This window comes from Pleurodeles waltl, unplaced genomic scaffold (genome assembly GCF_031143425.1).
Source record: "Pleurodeles waltl isolate 20211129_DDA unplaced genomic scaffold, aPleWal1.hap1.20221129 scaffold_69, whole genome shotgun sequence".
NCBI classification, from domain to species: Eukaryota; Metazoa; Chordata; class Amphibia; order Caudata; family Salamandridae; genus Pleurodeles; species Pleurodeles waltl.
Genome location: NW_027150390.1, coordinates 1,266,627 through 1,286,142, shown reverse-complemented (window position 1 = coordinate 1,286,142; position 19,516 = coordinate 1,266,627). Strand labels below are relative to the sequence as shown.

The 19,516-nt window shown below is 47.0% G+C and overlaps 7 non-coding genes across 7 annotated transcripts; all 7 read left to right on the top strand.

The window, feature by feature from the left end:
• Window positions 1–1,501: 1,501 nt before the first annotated feature.
• On the top strand, window positions 1,502–1,573 carry TRNAG-UCC (transfer RNA glycine (anticodon UCC)). The gene has a single exon. It is a non-coding gene; the product is annotated as a tRNA-Gly (tRNA).
• A 4,719-nt stretch (window positions 1,574–6,292) lies between these two features.
• Window positions 6,293–6,364, top strand: TRNAG-UCC (transfer RNA glycine (anticodon UCC)). Its single transcript has one exon. It is a non-coding gene; the product is annotated as a tRNA-Gly (tRNA).
• A 3,137-nt stretch (window positions 6,365–9,501) lies between these two features.
• On the top strand, window positions 9,502–9,573 carry TRNAG-UCC (transfer RNA glycine (anticodon UCC)). The gene has a single exon. It is a non-coding gene; the product is annotated as a tRNA-Gly (tRNA).
• Window positions 9,574–11,105: 1,532 nt separating this feature from the next.
• TRNAG-UCC (transfer RNA glycine (anticodon UCC)) lies at window positions 11,106–11,177 on the top strand. The gene has a single exon. It is a non-coding gene; the product is annotated as a tRNA-Gly (tRNA).
• A 3,126-nt stretch (window positions 11,178–14,303) lies between these two features.
• On the top strand, window positions 14,304–14,375 carry TRNAG-UCC (transfer RNA glycine (anticodon UCC)). Its single transcript has one exon. It is a non-coding gene; the product is annotated as a tRNA-Gly (tRNA).
• Window positions 14,376–15,907: 1,532 nt separating this feature from the next.
• Window positions 15,908–15,979, top strand: TRNAG-UCC (transfer RNA glycine (anticodon UCC)). The gene has a single exon. It is a non-coding gene; the product is annotated as a tRNA-Gly (tRNA).
• A 1,532-nt stretch (window positions 15,980–17,511) lies between these two features.
• Window positions 17,512–17,583, top strand: TRNAG-UCC (transfer RNA glycine (anticodon UCC)). Its single transcript has one exon. It is a non-coding gene; the product is annotated as a tRNA-Gly (tRNA).
• The last annotated feature ends 1,933 nt before the right edge of the window (window positions 17,584–19,516 follow it).

Genomic DNA, 19,516 nt, shown 5'->3' with positions numbered 1-19,516 from the left:
GCTATTCTAACGCAATATGTTAAAAAAAAGAGAAATATCTTGACCAGATTACTCAGCTATTAGATAAATAATAAACAAAGACATAGGCAGACATCCCAAAAGCCCCGTCTGCGACTTTCTATGTCCTGAAATTTTTATATTTTACAAACAGCAGTCACCACTCACAACTGCTGGTAATAAATGGGCTGCAGGGGGGCAGGCAATGAAACGGCTAAGCCCTTCTGCCCGACCAGCCTTTAGAACTGCAGCATCTCTGCAGTAAAAAGTGTTTCAGGTCAATATCTCTCCCCTGGAAAAAATGTGCGAGACCCACCACTGATAAATGTGGCAAAAGTCCCCAACATTTTCTGCATATTTGTGCTCTTACCTGAAAGCAGCGCCACCTTGTAGTCATCGCAGGCAACTGCAGCATACAACCAAATTTATCCGAGAGCAAGGTGAAAGAAACCCAAGGGAACAGCCCCTGTCTGCAGCAGGAAGGTTGGCTGCTTCGAATGGACAGAACTTCCAGTCCTAAGTCCACTCACGTCCCCAACGCTCCCAAACGCTCATACCGGGCAAGCCCTCACCGGGTGCACCTCTGGCTCCCAGGTAAGGCCAAAACCTGAGCATGGTAGCGCAGGATCACAGAGAAGGAGCGGGTGGGGGTGCTTCTGTCTTGACAAAGGCGTGACATGGCTAGTGACTGAGAGGGCCTTGACTTTCCCCTATGACTGACTGTGAGAGGGGAAGGCGAAGATTTTCTGCACCCAGCATGCCTTGTGACATTCTTAGGCAAATGAGGTGAGAGCCCTGCCAGAATAGCTCCAGCGATCCCATGCCACTCCTCTGAAGGCTCCTGATCTGCATAACCACAGCATTTTGAGCAGGAAGCAGAGTGGCGCAGCGGAAGCGTGCTGGGCCCATAACCCAGAGGTCGATGGATCGAAACCATCCTCTGCTAGCATGGATTGATTTTTTTTCTTGTGAGGACCACTCTCTCGTTTCCACGCTGCCAGAGCGGAAAAAAGCCGGCTTGTGCCAGCTTTTTGTGGAAAGAGACTGCTCAACTATCGGTCTCTGCTCAAAGTCAGGGAGACAGATGGTCAGAGAATCAACCCTACACTTCAAAGGAAATGATGCACAGTTATGACCATTAACGAAAGATGGGACCCTCGCACTTCTTTCTGAGGCTGCTTGGAACGTTATTATTCCCTTTTTTTGTCCTGCTATTATCAATCTCCTGTGAATTTCGTGGAGCTGTTTTCTTTCTCTACCCTGTTGTTTTTCCCTTGCTGCCAATATATGCTTATTTCAATGATTTGAACTGCTGCTTTCCCTTTCTCCTTTTCTGCGCAGGTTTTGCATTGGTTTCAATCTCCAGTTCCTTAGCAGTTGCAAGAACTTTTTTCCTGATTTTCATGTTGGTCTGTAAACCAAAAATACCTCTGATACTGGTGCAATATAGTCATTGAACTCAGGGTTGTGATGTCTAGAGTTTAAGAAAAACATATGCCATGGAGCGTTGGTGGTATAGTGGTGAGCATAGCTGCCTTCCAAGCAGTTGACCCGGGTTCGATTCCCGGCCAACGCAGTGCTAATATTTATACATTAAGCAAGCTGTAGCTATTCTAATGCAATATGTTAAAAAAAAGAGAAATATCTTGACCAGATTACTCAGCTATTAGATAAATAATAAACAAAGACATAGGCAGGCATCCCAAAAGCCCCGTCTGCGACTTTCTATGTCCTGAAATTTTTATATTTTACAAACAGCAGTCACCACTCACAACTGCTGGTAATAAATGGGCTGCAGGGGGGCAGGCAATGAAACGGCTAAGCCCTTCTGCCCGACCAGCCTTTAGAACTGCAGCATCTCTGCAGTAAAAAGTGTTTCAGGTCAATATCTCTCCCCTGGAAAACATGTGCGAGACCCACCACCGATAAATGTGGCAAAAGTCCCCAACATTTTCTGCATATTTGTGCTCTTACCTGAAAGCAGCGCCACCTTGTAGTCATCGCAGGCAACTGCAGCATACAACCAAATTTATCCGAGAGCAAGGTGAAAGAAACCCAAGGGAACAGCCCCTCTCTGCAGCAGGAAGGTTGGCTGCTTCGAATGGACAGAACTTCCAGTCCTAAGTCCACTCACGTCCCGAACGCTCATAGCTGGCAAGCCCTCACCGGGTGCACCTCTGGCTCCCAGGTAAGGCCAAAACCTGAGCATGGTAGCGCAGGATCATAGAGAAGGAGCGGGTGGGGGTGCTTCTGTCTTGACAAAGGCGTGACATGGCTAGTGACTGAGAGGGCCTTGACTTTCCCCTATGACTGACTGTGAGAGGGGAAGGCGAAGATTTTCTGCACCCAGCATGCCTTGTGACATTCTTAGGCAAATGAGGTGAGAGCCCTGCCAGAATAGCTCCAGCGATCCCATGCCACTCCTCTGAAGGCTCCTGATCTGCATAACCACAGCATTTTGAGCAGGAAGCAGAGTGGCGCAGCGGAAGCGTGCTGGGCCCATAACCCAGAGGTCGATGGATCGAAACCATCCTCTGCTAGCATGGATTGATTTTTTTTCTTGTGAGGACCACTCTCTCGTTTCCACGCTACCAGAGCGGAAAAAAGCAGGCTTGTGCCAGCTTTTTGTGGGAAGAGACTGCTCAACTATCGGTCTCTGCTCAAAGTCAGGGAGACAGATGGTCAGAGAATCAACCCTACACTTCAAAGGAAATGATGCACAGTTATGACCATTAACGAAAGATGGGACCCTCGCACTTCTTTCTGAGGCTGCTTGGAACGTTATTATTCCCTTTTTTTGTCCTGCTATTATCAATCTCCTGTGAATTTCGTGGAGCTGTTTTCTTTCTCTACCCTGCTGTTTTTCCCTTGCAGCCAATATATGCTTATTTCAATGATTTGAACTGCTGCTTTCCCTTTCTCCTTTTCTGCGCAGCTTTTGCATTGGTTTCAATCTCCAGTTCCTTAGCAGTTGCAAGAACTTTTTTCCTGATTTTCATGTTGGTCTGTAAACCAAAAATACCTCTGATACTGGTGCAATATAGTCATTGAACTCAGGGTTGTGATGTCTAGAGTTTAAAAAAAACATATGCCACGGAGCGTTGGTGGTATAGTGGTGAGCATAGCTGCCTTCCAAGCAGTTGACCCGGGTTCGATTCCTGGCCAACGCAGTGCTAATATTTATACATTAAGCAAGCTGTAGCTATTCTAACGCAATATGTTAAAAAAAAGAGAAATATCTTGACCAGATTACTCAGCTATTAGATAAATAATAAACAAAGACATAGGCAGGCATCCCAAAAGCCCCGTCTGCGACTTTCTATGTCCTGAAATTTTTATATTTTACAAACAGCAGTCACCACTCACAACTGCTGGTAATAAATGGGCTGCAGGGGGGCAGGCAATGAAACGGCTAAGCCCTTCTGCCCGACCAGCCTTTAGAACTGCAGCATCTCTGCAGTAAAAAGTGTTTCAGGTCAATATCTCTCCCCTGGAAAAAATGTGCGAGACCCACCACCGATAAATGTGGCAAAAGTCCCCAGCATTTTCTGCATATTTGTGCTCTTACCTGAAAGCAGCGCCACCTTGTAGTCATCGCAGGCAACTGCAGCATACAACCAAATTTATCCGAGAGCAAGGTAAAAGAAACCCAAGGGAACAGCCCCTGTCTGCAGCAGGAAGGTTGGCTGCTTCGAATGGACAGAACTTCCAGTCCTAAGTCCACTCACGTCCCGAACGCTCATACCGGGCAAGCCCTCACCGGGTGCACCTCTGGCTCCCAAGTAAGGCCAAAACCTGAGCATGGTAGCACAGGATCACAGGGAAGGAGCGGGTGGGGGTGCTTCTGTCTTGACAAAGGCGTGACATGGCTAGTGACTGAGAGGGCCTTGACTTTCCCCTATGACTGACTTTGAGAGGGGAAGGCGAAGATTTTCTGCACCCAGCATGCCTTGTGACATTCTTAGGCAAATGAGGTGAGAGCCCTGCCAGAATAGCTCCAGCGATCCCATGCCACTCCTCTGAAGGCTCCTGATCTGCATAACCACAGCATTTTGAACAGGAAGCAGAGTGGCGCAGCAGAAGCGTGCGGGGCCCATAACCCAGAGGTCGATGGATCGAAACCATCCTCTGCTAGCATGGATTGATTTTTTTTCTTGTGAGGACCACTCTCTCGTTTCCACGCTGCCAGAGCGGAAAACAGCAGGCTTGTGCCAGCTTTTTGTGGGAAGAGACTGCTCAACTATCGGTCTCTGCTCAAAGTCAGGGAGAGAGAATGTCAGAGAATCAGCCTACACTTCAAAGGAAATGATGCACAGTTATGACCATTAACGAAAGATGGGACCCTCGCACTTCTTTCTGAGGCTGCTTGGAACGTTATTATTCCCTTTTTTTGTCCTGCTATTATCAATCTCCTGTGAATTTCGTGGAGCTGTTTTCTTTCTCTACCCTGCTGTTTTTCCCTTGCTGCCAATATATGCTTTTTTCAATGATTTGAACTGCTGCTTTCCCTTTCTCCTTTTCTGCGCAGCTTTTGCATTGGTTTCAATCTCCAGTTCCTTAGCAGTTGCAAGAACTTTTTTCCTGATTTTCATGTTGGTCTGTAAATCAAAAATACCTCTGATACTGGTGCAATATAGTCATTGAACTCAGGGTTGTGATGTCTAGAGTTTAAAAAAAACATATGCCACGGAGCATTGGTGGTATAGTGGTGAGCATAGCTGCCTTCCAAGCAGTTGACCCGGGTTCGATTCCCGGCCAACGCAGTGCTAATATTTATACATTAAGCAAGCTGTAGCTATTCTAACGCAATATGTTAAAAAAAAGAGAAATATCTTGACCAGATTACTCAGCTATTAGATAAATAATAAACAAAGACATAGGCAGGCATCCCAAAAGCCCCGTCTGCGACTTTCTATGTCCTGAAATTTTTATATTTTACAAACAGCAGTCACCACTCACAACTGCTGGTAATAAATGGGCTGCAGGGGGGCAGGCAATGAAACGGCTAAGCCCTTCTGCCCGACCAGCCTTTAGAACTGCAGCATCTCTGCAGTAAAAAGTGTTTCAGGTCAATATCTCTCCCCTGGAAAAAATGTGCGAGACCCACCACCGATAAATGTGGCAAAAGTCCCCAACATTTTCTGCATATTTGTGCTCTTACCTGAAAGCAGCGCCACCTTGTAGTCATCGCAGGCAACTGCAGCATACAACCAAATTTATCCGAGAGCAAGGTGAAAGAAACCCAAGGGAACAGCCCCTGTCTGCAGCAGGAAGGTTGGCTGCTTCGAATGGACAGAACTTCCAGTCCTAAGTCCACTCACGTCCCAAACGCTCCCAAACGATCATACCAGGCAAGCCCTCACAGGGTGCACCTCTGGCTCCCAGGTAAGGCCAAAACCTGAGCATGGTAGCGCAGGATCACAGAGAAGGAGCGGGTGGGGGTGCTTCTGTCTTGACAAAGGCGTGACATGGCTAGTGACTGAGAGGGCCTTGACTTTCCCCTCTGACTGACTGTGAGAGGGGAAGGCGAAGATTTTCTTCACCCAGCATGCCTTGTGACATTCTTAGGCAAATGAGGTGAGAGCCCTGCCAGAATAGCTCCAGCGATCCCATGCCACTCCTCTGAAGGCTCCTGATCTGCATAACCACAGCATTTTGAACAGGAAGCAGAGTGGCGCAGCGGAAGCGTGCTGGGCCCATAACCCAGAGGTCGATGGATCGAAACCATCCTCTGCTAGCATGGATTGATTTTTTTTCTTGTGAGGACCACTCTCTCGTTTCCACGCTGCCAGAGTGGAAAACAGCAGGCTTGTGCCAGCTTTTTGTGGGAAGAGACTGCCCAACTATCGGTCTCTGCTCAAAGTCAGGGAGACAGATGGTCAGAGAATCAACCCTACACTTCAAAGGAAATGATGCACAGTTATGACCATTAAAGAAAGATGGGACCCTCGCACTTCTTTCTGAGCCTGCTTGGAACGTTATTATTCCCTTTTTTTGTCCTGCTATTATCAATCTCCTGTGAATTTCGTGGAGCTGTTTTCTTTCTCTACCCTGCTGTTTTTCCCTTGCTGACAATATATGCTTATTTCAATGATTTGAACTGCTGCTTTCCCTTTCTCCTTTTCTGCGCAGCTTTTGCATTGGTTTCAATATCCAGTTCCTTAGCAGTTGCAAGAACTTTTTTCCTGATTTTCATGTTGGTCTGTAAACCAAAAATACCTCTGATACTGGTGCAATATAGTCATTGAACTCAGGGTTGTGATGTCTAGAGTTTAAAAAAAACATATGCCATGGAGCGTTGGTGGTATAGTGGTGAGCATAGCTGCCTTCCAAGCAGTTGACCCGGGTTTGATTCCCGGCCAACGCAGTGCTAATATTTATACATTAAGCAAGCTGTAGCTATTTTAACGCAATATGTTAAAAAAAAGAGAAATATCTTGACCAGATTACTCAGCTATTAGATAAATAATAAACAAAGACATAGGCAGGCATCCCAAAAGCCCCGTCTGCGACTTTCTATGTCCTGAAATGTTTATATTTTACAAACAGCAGTCACCACTCACAACTGCTGGTAATAAATGGGCTGCAGGGGGGCAGGCAATGAAACGGCTAAGCCCTTCTGCCCGACCAGCCTTTAGAACTGCAGAATCTCTGCAGTAAAAAGTGTTTCAGGTCAATATCTCTCCCCTGGAAAAAATGTGCGAGACCCACCACCGATAAATGTGGCAAAAGTCCCCAACATTTTCTGCATATTTGTGCTCTTACCTGAAAGCAGCGCCACCTTGTAGTCATCGCAGGCAACTGCAGCATACAACCAAATTTATCCGAGAGCAAGGTGAAAGAAACCCAAGGGAACAGCCCCTGTCTGCAGCAGGAAGGTTGGCTGCTTCGAATGGACAGAACTTCCAGTCCTAAGTCCACTCACCCTCCCAAACGCTCCCAAACGCTCATACCGGGCAAGCCCTCACCGGGTGCACCTCTGGCTCCCAGGTAAGGCCAAAACCTGAGCATGGTAGCGCAGGATCACAGAGAAGGAGCGGGTGGGGGTGCTTCTGTCTTGACAAAGGCGTGACATGGCTAGTGACTGAGAGGGCCTTGACTTTCCCCTATGACTGACTGTGAGAGGGGAAGGCGAAGATTTTCTGCACCCAGCATGCCTTGTGACATTCTTAGGCAAATGAGGTGAGAGCCCTGCCAGAATAGCTCCAGCGATCCCATGCCACTCCTCTGAAGGCTCCTGATCTGCATAACCACAGCATTTTGAACAAGAAACAGAGTGGCGCAGCGGAAGCGTGCTGGGCCCATAACCCAGAGGTCGATGGATCGAAACCATCCTCTGCTAGCATGGATTGATTTTTTTTCTTGTGAGGACCACTCTCTCGTTTCCACGCTGCCAGAGCGGAAAACAGCAGGCTTGTGCCAGCTTTTTGTGGGAAGAGACTGCTCAACTATCGGTCTCTGCTCAAAGTCAGGGAGACAGATGGTCAGAGAATCAACCCTACACTTCAAAGGAAATGATGCACAGTTATGACCATTAAAGAAAGATGGGACCCTCGCACTTCTTTCTGAGCCTGCTTGGAACGTTATTATTCCCTTTTTTTGTCCTGCTATTATCAATCTCCTGTGAATTTCGTGGAGCTGTTTTCTTTCTCTACCCTGCTGTTTTTCCCTTGCTGCCAATATATGCTTATTTCAATGATTTGAACTGCTGCTTTCCCTTTCTCCTTTTCTGCGCAGCTTTTGCATTGGTTTCAATCTCCAGTTCCTTAGCAGTTGCAAGAACTTTTTTCCTGATTTTCATGTTGGTCTGTAAAGCAAAAATACCTCTGATACTGGTGCAATATAGTAATTGAACTCAGGGTTGTGATGTCTAGAGTTTAAAAAAAACATATGCCACGGAGCGTTGGTGGTATAGTGGTGAGCATAGCTGCCTTCCAAGCAGTTGACCCGGGTTCGATTCCCGGCAAACGCAGTGCTAATATTTATACATTAAGCAAGCTGTAGCTATTCTAACGCAATATGTTAAAAAAAAGAGAAATATCTTGACCAGATTACTCAGCTATTAGATAAATAATAAACAAAGACATAGGCAGGCATCCCAAAAGCCCCGTCTGCGACTTTCTATGTCCTGAAATTTTTATATTTTACAAACAGCAGTCACCACTCACAACTGCTGGTAATAAATGGGCTGCAGGGGGGCAGGCAATGAAACGGCTAAGCCCTTCTGCCCGACCAGCCTTTAGAACTGCAGCATCTCTGCAGTAAAAAGTGTTTCAGGTCAATATCTCTCCCCTGGAAAAAATGTGCGAGACCCACCACCGATAAATGTGGCAAAAGTCCCCAACATTTTCTGCATATTTGTGCTCTTACCTGAAAGCAGCGCCACCTTGTAATCATCGCAGGCAACTGCAGCATACAACCAAATTTATCCGAGAGCAAGGTGAAAGAAACCCAAGGGAACAGCCCCTGTCTGCAGCAGGAAGGTTGGCTGCTTCGAATGGACAGAACTTACAGTCCTAAGTCCACTCACGTCCCGAACGCTCCCAAACGCTCATACCAGGCAAGCCCTCACCGGGTGCACCTCTGGCTCCCAGGTAAGGCCAAAACCTGAGCATGGTAGCGCAGGATCACAGAGAAGGAGCGGGTGGGGGTGCTTCTATCTTGACAAAGGCGTGACATGGCTAGTGACTGAGAGGGCCTTGACTTTCCCCTATGACTGACTGTGAGAGGGGAAGGCGAAGATTTTCTGCACCCAGCATGCCTTGTGACATTCTTAGGCAAATGAGGTGAGAGCCCTGCCAGAATAGCTCCAGCGATCCCATGCCACTCCTCTGAAGGCTCCTGATCTGCATAACCACAGCATTTTGAACAAGAAACAGAGTGGCGCAGCGGAAGCGTGCTGGGCCCATAACCCAGAGGTCGATGGATCGAAACCATCCTCTGCTAGCATGGATTGATTTTTTTTCTTGTGAGGACCACTCTCTCGTTTCCACGCTGCCAGAGCGGAAAACAGCAGGCTTGTGCCAGCTTTTTGTGGGAAGAGACTGCTCAACTATCGGTCTCTGCTCAAAGTCAGGGAGACAGATGGTCAGAGAATCAACCCTACACTTCAAAGGAAATGATGCACAGTTATGACCATTAAAGAAAGATGGGACCCTCGCACTTCTTTCTGAGCCTGCTTGGAACGTTATTATTCCCTTTTTTTGTCCTGCTATTATCAATCTCCTGTGAATTTCGTGGAGCTGTTTTCTTTCTCTACCCTGCTGTTTTTCCCTTGCTGCCAATATATGCTTATTTCAATGATTTGAACTGCTGCTTTCCCTTTCTCCTTTTCTGCGCAGCTTTTGCATTGGTTTCAATCTCCAGTTCCTTAGCAGTTGCAAGAACTTTTTTCCCGATTTTCATGTTGGTCTGTAAACCAAAAATACCTCTGATACTGGTGCAATATAGTCATTGAACTCAGGGTTGTGATGTCTAGAGTTTAAAAAAAACATATGCCATGGAGCGTTGGTGGTATAGTGGTGAGCATAGCTGCCTTCCAAGCAGTTGACCCGGGTTTGATTCCCGGCCAACGCAGTGCTAATATTTATACATTAAGCAAGCTGTAGCTATTCTAACGCAATATGTTAAAAAAAAGAGAAATATCTTGACCAGATTACTCAGCTATTAGATAAATAATAAACAAAGACATATGCAGGCATCCCAAAAGCCCCGTCTGCGACTTTCTATGTCCTGAAATTTTTATATTTTACAAACAGCAGTCACCACTCACAACTGCTGGTAATAAATGGGCTGCAGGGGGGCAGGCAATGAAACGGCTAAGCCCTTCTGCCCGACCAGCCTTTAGAACTGCAGAATCTCTGCAGTAAAAAGTGTTTCAGGTCAATATCTCTCCCCTGGAAAAAATGTGCGAGACCCACCACCGATAAATGTGGCAAAAGTCCCCAACATTTTCTGCATATTTGTGCTCTTACCTGAAAGCAGCGCCACCTTGTAGTCATCGCAGGCAACTGCAGCATACATTCAAATTTATCCGAGAGCAAGGTGAAAGAAACCCAAGGGAACAGCCTCTTTCTGCAGCAGGAAGGTTGGCTGCTTTGAATGGACAGAACTTCCAGTCCTAAGTCCACTCACGTCCCGAACGCTCCCAAACGCTCATACCGGGCAAGCCCTCACCGGGTGCACCTCTGGCTCCCAGGTAAGGCCAAAACCTGAGCATGGTAGCGCAGGATCACAGAGAAGGCGCGGGTGGGGGTGCTTCTGTCTTGACAAAGGCGTGACATGGCTAGTGACTGAGAGGGCCTTGACTTTCCCCTATGCCTGACTGAGAGAGGGGAAGGTGAAGATTTTCTGCACCCAGCATGCCTTGTGACATTCTTAGGCAAATGAGGTGAGAGCCCTGCCAGAATAGCTCCAGCGATCCCATGCCACTCCTCTGAAGGCTCCTGATCTGCATAACCATAGCATTTTGAGCAGGAAGCAGAGTGGCGCAGCGGAAGCGTGCTGGGCCCATAACCCAGAGGTCGATGGATCGAAACCATCCTCTGCTAGCATGGATTGATTTTTTTTCTTGTGAGGACCACTCTCTCGTTTCCACGCTGCCAGAGCGGAAAAAAGCAGGCTTGTGCCAGCTTTTTGTGGGAAGAGACTGCTCAACTATCGGTCTCTGCTCAAAGTCAGGGAGACAGATGGTCAGAGAATCAACCCTACACTTCAAAGGAAATGATGCACAGTTATGACCATTAACGAAAGATGGGACCCTCGCACTTCTTTCTGAGGCTGCTTGGAACGTTATTATTCCCTTTTTTTGTCCTGCTATTATCAATCTCCTGTGAATTTCGTGGAGCTGTTTTCTTTCTCTACCCTGCTGTTTTTCCCTTGCTGCCAATATATGCTTATTTCAATGATTTGAACTGCTGCTTTCCCTTTCTCCTTTTCTGCGCAGCTTTTGCATTGGTTTCAATCTCCAGTTCCTTAGCAGTTGCAAGAACTTTTTTCCTGATTTTCATGTTGGTCTGTAAACCAAAAATACCTCTGATACTGGTGCAATATAGTCATTGAACTCAGGGTTGTGATGTCTAGAGTTTAAAAAAAACATATGCCACGGAGCGTTGGTGGTATAGTGGTGAGCATAGCTGCCTTCCAAGCAGTTGACCTGGGTTCGATTCCCGGCCAACGCAGTGCTAATATTTATACATTAAGCAAGCTGTAGCTATTCTAACGCAATATGTTAAAAAAAAGAGAAATATCTTGACCAGATTACTCAGCTATTAGATAAATAATAAACAAAGACATAGGCAGGCATCCCAAAAGCCCCGTCTGCGACTTTCTATGTCCTGAAATTTTTATATTTTACAAACAGCAGTCACCACTCACAACTGCTGGTAATAAATGGGCGGCAGGGGGGCAGGCAATGAAACGGCTAAGCCCTTCTGCCCGACCAGCCTTTAGAACTGCAGCATCTCTGCAGTAAAAAGTGTTTCAGGTCAATATCTCTCCCCTGGAAAAAATGTGCGAGACCCACCACCGATAAATGTGGCAAAAGTCCCCAACATTTTCTGCATATTTGTGCTCTTACCTGAAAGCAGCGCCACCTTGTAGTCATCGCAGGCAACTGCAGCATACAACCAAATTTATCCGAGAGCAAGGTGAAAGAAACCCAAGGGAACAGCCCCTGTCTGCAGCAGGAAGGTTGGCTGCTTCGAATGGACAGAACTTCCAGTCCTAAGTCCACTCACGTCCCGAACGCTCCCAAACGCTCATACCAGGCAAGCCCTCACCAGGTGCACCTCTGGCTCCCAGGTAAGGCCAAAACCTGAGCATGGTAGCGCAGGATCACAGAGAAGGAGCGGGTGGGGGTGCTTCTGTCTTGACAAAGGCGTGACATGGCTAGTGACTGAGAGGGCCTTGACTTTCCCCTCTGACTGACTGTGAGAGGGGAAGGCGAAGATTTTCTGCACCCAGCATGCCTTGTGACATTCTTAGGCAAATGAGGTGAGAGCCCTGCCAGAATAGCTCCAGCGATCCCATGTCACTCCTCTGAAGGCTCCTGATCTGCATAACCACAGCATTTTGAACAGGAAGCAGAGTGGCGCAGCGGAAGCGTGCTGGGCCCATAACCCAGAGATCGATGGATCGAAACCATCCTCTGCTAGCATGGATTGATTTTTTTTCTTGTGAGGACCACTCTCTCGTTTCCACGCTGCCAGAGTGGAAAACAGCAGGCTTGTGCCAGCTTTTTGTGGGAAGAGACTGCCCAACTATCGGTCTCTGCTCAAAGTCAGGGAGACAGATGGTCAGAGAATCAACCCTACACTTCAAAGGAAATGATGCACAGTTATGACCATTAAAGAAAGATGGGACCCTCGCACTTCTTTCTGAGCCTGCTTGGAACGTTATTATTCCCTTTTTTTGTCCTGCTATTATCAATCTCCTGTGAATTTCGTGGAGCTGTTTTCTTTCTCTACCCTGCTGTTTTTCCCTTGCTGCCAATATATGCTTATTTCAATGATTTGAACTGCTGCTTTCCCTTTCTCCTTTTCTGCGCAGCTTTTGCATTGGTTTCAATATCCAGTTCCTTAGCAGTTGCAAGAACTTTTTCCCTGATTTTCATGTTGGTCTGTAAACCAAAAATACCTCTGATACTGGTGCAATATAGTCATTGAACTCAGGGTTGTGATGTCTAGAGTTTAAAAAAAACATATGCCACGGAGCGTTGGTGTTATAGTGGTGAGCATAGCTGCCTTCCAAGCAGTTGACCCGGGTTCGATTCCCGGCCAACGCAGTGCTAATATTTATACATTAAGCAAGCTGTAGCTATTTTAACGCAATATGTTAAAAAAAAGAGAAATATCTTGACCAGATTACTCAGCTATTAGATAAATAATAAACAAAGACATAGGCAGGCATCCCAAAAGCCCCGTCTGCGACTTTCTATGTCCTGACATTTTTATATTTTACAAACAGCAGTCACCACTCACAACTGCTGGTAATAAATGGGCTGCAGGGGGGCAGGCAATGAAACGGCTAAGCCCTTCTGCCCGACCAGCCTTTAGAACTGCAGCATCTCTGCAGTAAAAAGTGTTTCAGGTCAATATCTCTCCCCTGGAAAAAATGTGCGAGACCCACCACCGATAAATGTGGCAAAAGTCCCCAGCATTTTCTGCATATTTGTGCTCTTACCTGAAAGCAGCGCCACCTTGTAGTCATCGCAGGCAACTGCAGCATACAACCAAATTTATCCGAGAGCAAGGTGAAAGAAACCCAAGGGAACAGCCCCTGTCTGCAGCAGGAAGGTTGGCTGCTTCGAATTGACAGAACTTCCAGTCCTAAGTCCACTCACGTCCCGAACGCTCCCAAACGCTCAGCCCTCACCGGGTGCACCTCTGGCTCCCAGGTAAGGCCAAAACCTGAGCATGGTAGCGCAGGATCACAGAGAAGGAGCGGGTGGGGGTGCTTCTGTCTTGACAAAGGCGTGACATGGCTAGTGACTGAGAGGGCCTTGACTTTCCCCTATGACTGACTGTGAGAGGGGAAGGCGAAGATTTTCTGCACCCAGCATGCCTTGTGACATTCTTAGGCAAATGAGGTGAGAGCCCTGCCAGAATAGCTCCAGCGATCCCATGCCACTCCTCTGAAGGCTCCTGATCTGCATAACCACAGCATTTTGAACAGCGAGCAGAGTGGCGCAGCGGAAGCGTGCTGGGCCCATAACCCAGAGGTCGATGGATCGAAACCATCCTCTGCTAGCATGGATTGATTTTTTTTCTTGTGAGGACCACTCTCTCGTTTCCACGCTGCCAGAGCGGAAAACAGCAGGCTTGTTCCAGCTTTTTGTGGGAAGAGACTGCTCAACTATCGGTCTCTCCTCAAAGTCAGGGAGACAGATGGTCAGAGAATCAACCCTACACTTCAAAGGAAATCATGCACAGTTATGACCATTAAAGAAAGATGGGACCCTCGCACTTCTTTCTGGGCCTGCTTGGAACGTTATTATTCCCTTTTTTTGTCCTGCTATTATCAATCTCCTGTGAATTTCGTGGAGCTGTTTTCTTTCTCTACCCTGCTGTTTTTCCCTTGCTGCCAATATATGCTTATTTCAATGATTTGAACTGCTGCTTTCCCTTTCTCCTTTTCTGCGCAGCTTTTGCATTGGTTTCAATCTCCAGTTCCTTAGCAGTTGCAAGAACTTTTTTCCTGATTTTCATGTTGGTCTGTAAACCAAAAATACCTCTGATACTGGTGCAATATAGTCATTGAACTCAGGGTTGTGATGTCTAGAGTTTAAAAAAAACATATGCCACGGAGCGTTGGTGGTATAGTGGTGAGCATAGCTGCCTTCCAAGCAGTTGACCCGGGTTTGATTCCCGGCCAACGCAGTGCTAATATTTATACATTAAGCAAGCTGTAGCTATTCTATCGCAATATGTTAAAAAAAAGAGAAATATCTTGACCAGATTACTCAGCTATTAGATAAATAATAAACAAAGACATAGGCAGGCATCCCAAAAGCCCCGTCTGCGACTTTCTATGTCCTGAAATTTTTATATTTTACAAACAGCAGTCACCACTCACAACTGCTGGTAATAAATGGGCTGCAGGGGGGCAGGCAATGAAACGGCTAAGCCCTTCTGCCCGACCAGCCTTTAGAACTGCAGCATCTCTGCAGTAAAAAGTGTTTCAGGTCAATATCTCTCCCCTGGAAAAAATGTGCGAGACCCACCACCGATAAATGTGGCAAAAGTCCCCAACATTTTCTGCATATTTGTGCTCTTACCTGAAAGCAGCGCCACCTTGTAGTCATCGCAGGCAACTGCAGCATACAACCAAATTTATCCGAGAGCAAGGTGAAAGAAACCCAAGGGAACAGCCCCTGTCTGCAGCAGGAAGGTTGGCTGCTTCGAATGGACAGAACTTCCAGTCCTAAGTCCACTCACGTCCCGAACGCTCCCAAACGCTCATACCAGGCAAGCCCTCACCGGGTGCACCTCTGGCTCCCAGGTAAGGCCAAAACCTGAGCATGGTAGCGCAGGATCACAGAGAAGGAGCGGGTGGGGGTGCTTCTATCTTGACAAAGGCGTGACATGGCTAGTGACTGAGAGGGCCTTGACTTTCCCCTATGACTGACTGTGAGAGGGGAAGGCGAAGATTTTCTGCACCCAGCATGCCTTGTGACATTCTTAGGCAAATGAGGTGAGAGCCCTGCCAGAATAGCTCCAGCGATCCCATGCCACTCCTCTGAAGGCTCCTGATCTGCATAACCACAGCATTATGAACAGGAAGCAGAGTGGCGCAGCGGAAGCGTGCTGGGCCCATAACCCAGAGGACGATGGATCGAAACCATCCTCTGCTAGCATGGATTGATTTTTTTTCTTGTGAGGACCACTCTCTCGTTTCCACGCTGCCAGAGCGGAAAACAGCAGGCTTGTGCCAGCTTTTTGTGGGAAGAGACTGCTCAACTATCGGTCTCTGCTCAAAGTCAGGGAGACAGATGGTCAGAGAATCAACCCTACACTTCAAAGGAAATGATGCACAGTTATGACCATTAAAGAAAGATGGGACCCTCGCACTTCTTTCTGGGCCTGCTTGGAACGTTATTATTCCCTTTTTTTGTCCTGCTATTATCAATCTCCTGTGAATTTCGTGGAGCTGTTTTCTTTCTCTACCCTGCTGTTTTTCCCTTGCTGCCAATATATGCTTATTTCAATGATTTGAACTGCTGCTTTCCCTTTCTCCTTTTCTGCGCAGCTTTTGCATTGGTTTCAATCTCCAGTTCCTTAGCAGTTGCAAGAACTTTTTTCCTGATTTTCATGTTGGTCTGTAAACCAAAAATACCTCTGATACTGGTGCAATATAGTCATTGAACTCAGGGTTGTGATGTCTAGAGTTTAAAAAAAACATATGCCACGGAGCGTTGGTGGTATAGTGGTGAGCATAGCTGCCTTCCAAGCAGTTGACCCGGGTTTGATTCCCGGCCAACGCAGTGCTAATATTTATACATTAAGCAAGCTGTAGCTATTCTATCGCAATATGTTAAAAAAAAGAGAAATATCTTGACCAGATTACTCAGCTATTAGATAAATAATAAACAAAGACATAGGCAGGCATCCCAAAAGCCCCGTCTGCGACTTTCTATGTCCTGAAATTTTTATATTTTACAAACAGCAGTCACCACTCACAACTGCTGGTAATAAATGGGCTGCAGGGGGGCAGGCAATGAAACGGCTAAGCCCTTCTGCCCGACCAGCCTTTAGAACTGCAGCATCTCTGCAGTAAAAAGTGTTTCAGGTCAATATCTCTCCCCTGGAAAAAATGTGCGAGACCCACCACCGATAAATGTGGCAAAAGTCCCCAACATTTTCTGCATATTTGTGCTCTTACCTGAAAGCAGCGCCACCTTGTAATCATCGCAGGCAACTGCAGCATACAACCAAATTTATCCGAGAGCAAGGTGAAAGAAACCCAAGGGAACAGCCCCTGTCTGCAGCAGGAAGGTTGGCTGCTTCGAATGGACAGAACTTCCAGTCCTAAGTCCACTCACGTCCCAAACGCTCCCAAACGCTCATACCGGGCAAGCCCTCACCGGGTGCACCTCTGGCTCCCAGGTAAGGCCAAAACCTGAGCATGGTAGCGCAGGATCACAGAGAAGGAGCGGGTGGGCGTGCTTCTGTCTTGACAAAGGCGTGACATGGCTAGTGACTGAGAGGGCCTTGACTTTCCCCTATGACTGACTGTGAGAGGGGAAGGCGAAGATTTTCTGCACCCAGCATGCCTTGTGACATTCTTAGGCAAATGAGGTGAGAGCCCTGCCAGAATAGCTCCAGCGATCCCATGCCACTCCTCTGAAGGCTCCTGATCTGCATAACCACAGCATTTTGAACAGGGAGCAGAGTGGCGCAGCGGAAGCGTGCTGGGCCCATAACCCAGAGGTTGATGGATCGAAACCATCCTCTGCTAGCATGGATTGATTTTTTTTCTTGTGAGGACCACTCTCTCGTTTCCACGCTGCCAGAGCGGAAAACAGCAGGCTTGTTCCAGCTTTTTGTGGGAAGAGACTTCTCAACTATCGGTCTCTGCTCAAAGTCAGGGAGACAGATGGTCAGAGAATCAACCCTACACTTCAAAGGAAATCATGCACAGTTATGACCATTAAAGAAAGATGGGACCCTCGCACTTCTTTCTGGGCCTGCTTGGAACGTTATTATTCCCTTTTTTTGTCCTGCTATTATCAATCTCCTGTGAATTTCGTGGAGCTGTTTTCTTTCTCTACCCTGCTGTTTTTCCCTTGCTGCCAATATATGCTTATTTCAATGATTTGAACTGCTGCTTTCCCTTTCTCCTTTTCTGCGCAGCTTTTGCATTGGTTTCAATCTCCAGTTCCTTAGCAGTTGCAAGAACTTTTTTCCTGATTTTCATGTTGGTCTGTAAACCAAAAATACCTCTGATACTGGTGCAATATAGTCATTGAACTCAGGGTTGTGATGTCTAGAGTTTAAAAAAAACATATGCCACGGAGCGTTGGTGGTATAGTGGTGAGCATAGCTGCCTTCCAAGCAGTTGACCCGGGTTTGATTCCCGGCCAACGCAGTGCTAATATTTATACATTAAGCAAGCTGTAGCTATTCTATCGCAATATGTTAAAAAAAAGAGAAATATCTTGACCAGATTACTCAGCTATTAGATAAATAATAAACAAAGACATAGGCAGGCATCCCAAAAGCCCCGTCTGCGACTTTCTATGTCCTGAAATTTGTATATTTTACAAACAGCAGTCACCACTCACAACTGCTGGTAATAAATGGGCTGCAGGGGGGCAGGCAATGAAACGGCTAAGCCCTTCTGCCCGACCAGCCTTTAGAACTGCAGCATCTCTGCAGTAAAAAGTGTTTCAGGTCAATATCTCTCCCCTGGAAAAAATGTGCGAGACTCACCACCAATAAATGTGGCAAAAGTCCCCAACATTTTCTGCATATTTGTGCTCTTACCTGAAAGCAGCGCCACCTTGTAGTCATCGCAGGCAACTGCAGCATACAACCAAATTTATCCGAGAGCAAGGTGAAAGAAACCCAAGGGAACAGCCCCTATCTGCAGCAGGAAGGTTGGCTGCTTCGAATGGACCGAACTTCCAGTCCTAAGTCCACTCACGTCCCGAACGCTCCCAAACGCTCTTACCGGGCAAGCCCTCACCGGGTGCACCTCTGGCTCCAGGTAAGGCCAAAACCTGAGCATGGTAGCGCAGGATCACAGAGAAGGAGCGGGTGGGGGTGCTTCTGTCTTGACAAAGGCGTGACATGGCTAGTGACTGAGAGGGCCTTGACTTTCCCCTATGACTGACTGTGAGAGGGGAAGGCGAAGATTTTCTGCACCCAGCATGCCTTGTGACATTCTTAGGCAAATGAGGTGAGAGCCCTGCAAAATAGCTCCAGCGATCCCATGCCACTCCTCTGAAGGCTCCTGATCTGCATAACCACATCATTTTGAGCAGGAAGCAGAGTGGCGCAGCGGAAGCGTGCTGGGCCCATAACCCAGAGGTCGATGGATCGAAACCATCCTCTGCTAGCATGGATTGATTTTTTTTCTTGTGAGGACCACTCTCTCGTTTCCACGCTGCCAGAGCGGAAAAAAGCAGGCTTGTGCCAGCTTTTTGTGGGAAGAGACTGCTCAACTATCGGTCTCTGCTCAAAGTCAGGGAGACAGATGGTCAGAGAATCAACCCTACACTTCAAAGGAAATGATGCACAGTTATGACCATTAACGAAAGATGGGACCCTCGCACTTCTTTCTGAGGCTGCTTGGAACGTTATTATTCCCTTTTTTTGTCCTGCTATTATCAATCTCCTGTGAATTTCGTGGAGCTGTTTTCTTTCTCTACCCTGCTGTTTTTCCCTTGCTGCCAATATATGCTTATTTCAATGATTTGAACTGCTGCTTTCCCTTTCTCCTTTTCTGCGCAGCTTTTGCATTGGTTTCAATCTCCAGTTCCTTAGCAGTTGCAAGAACTTTTTTCCTGATTTTCATGTTGGTCTGTAAACCAAAAATACCTCTGATACTGGTGCAATATAGTCATTGAACTCAGGGTTGTGATGTCTAGAGTTTAAAAAAAACATATGCCACGGAGCATTGGTGGTATAGTGGTGAGCATAGCTGCCTTCCAAGCAGTTGACCCGGGTTCGATTCCCGGCCAACGCAGTGCTAATATTTATACATTAAGCAAGCTGTAGCTATTCTAACGCAATATGTTAAAAAAAAGAGAAATATCTTGACCAGATTACTCAGCTATTAGATAAATAATAAACAAAGACATAGGCAGGCATCCCAAAAGCCCCGTCTGCGACTTTCTATGTCCTGAAATTTTTATATTTTACAAACAGCAGTCACCACTCACAACTGCTGGTAATAAATGGGCTGCAGGGGGGCAGGCAATGAAACGGCTAAGCCCTTCTGCCCGACCAGCCTTTAGAACTGCAGCATCTCTGCAGTAAAAAGTGTTTCAGGTCAATATCTCTCCCCTGGAAAAAAT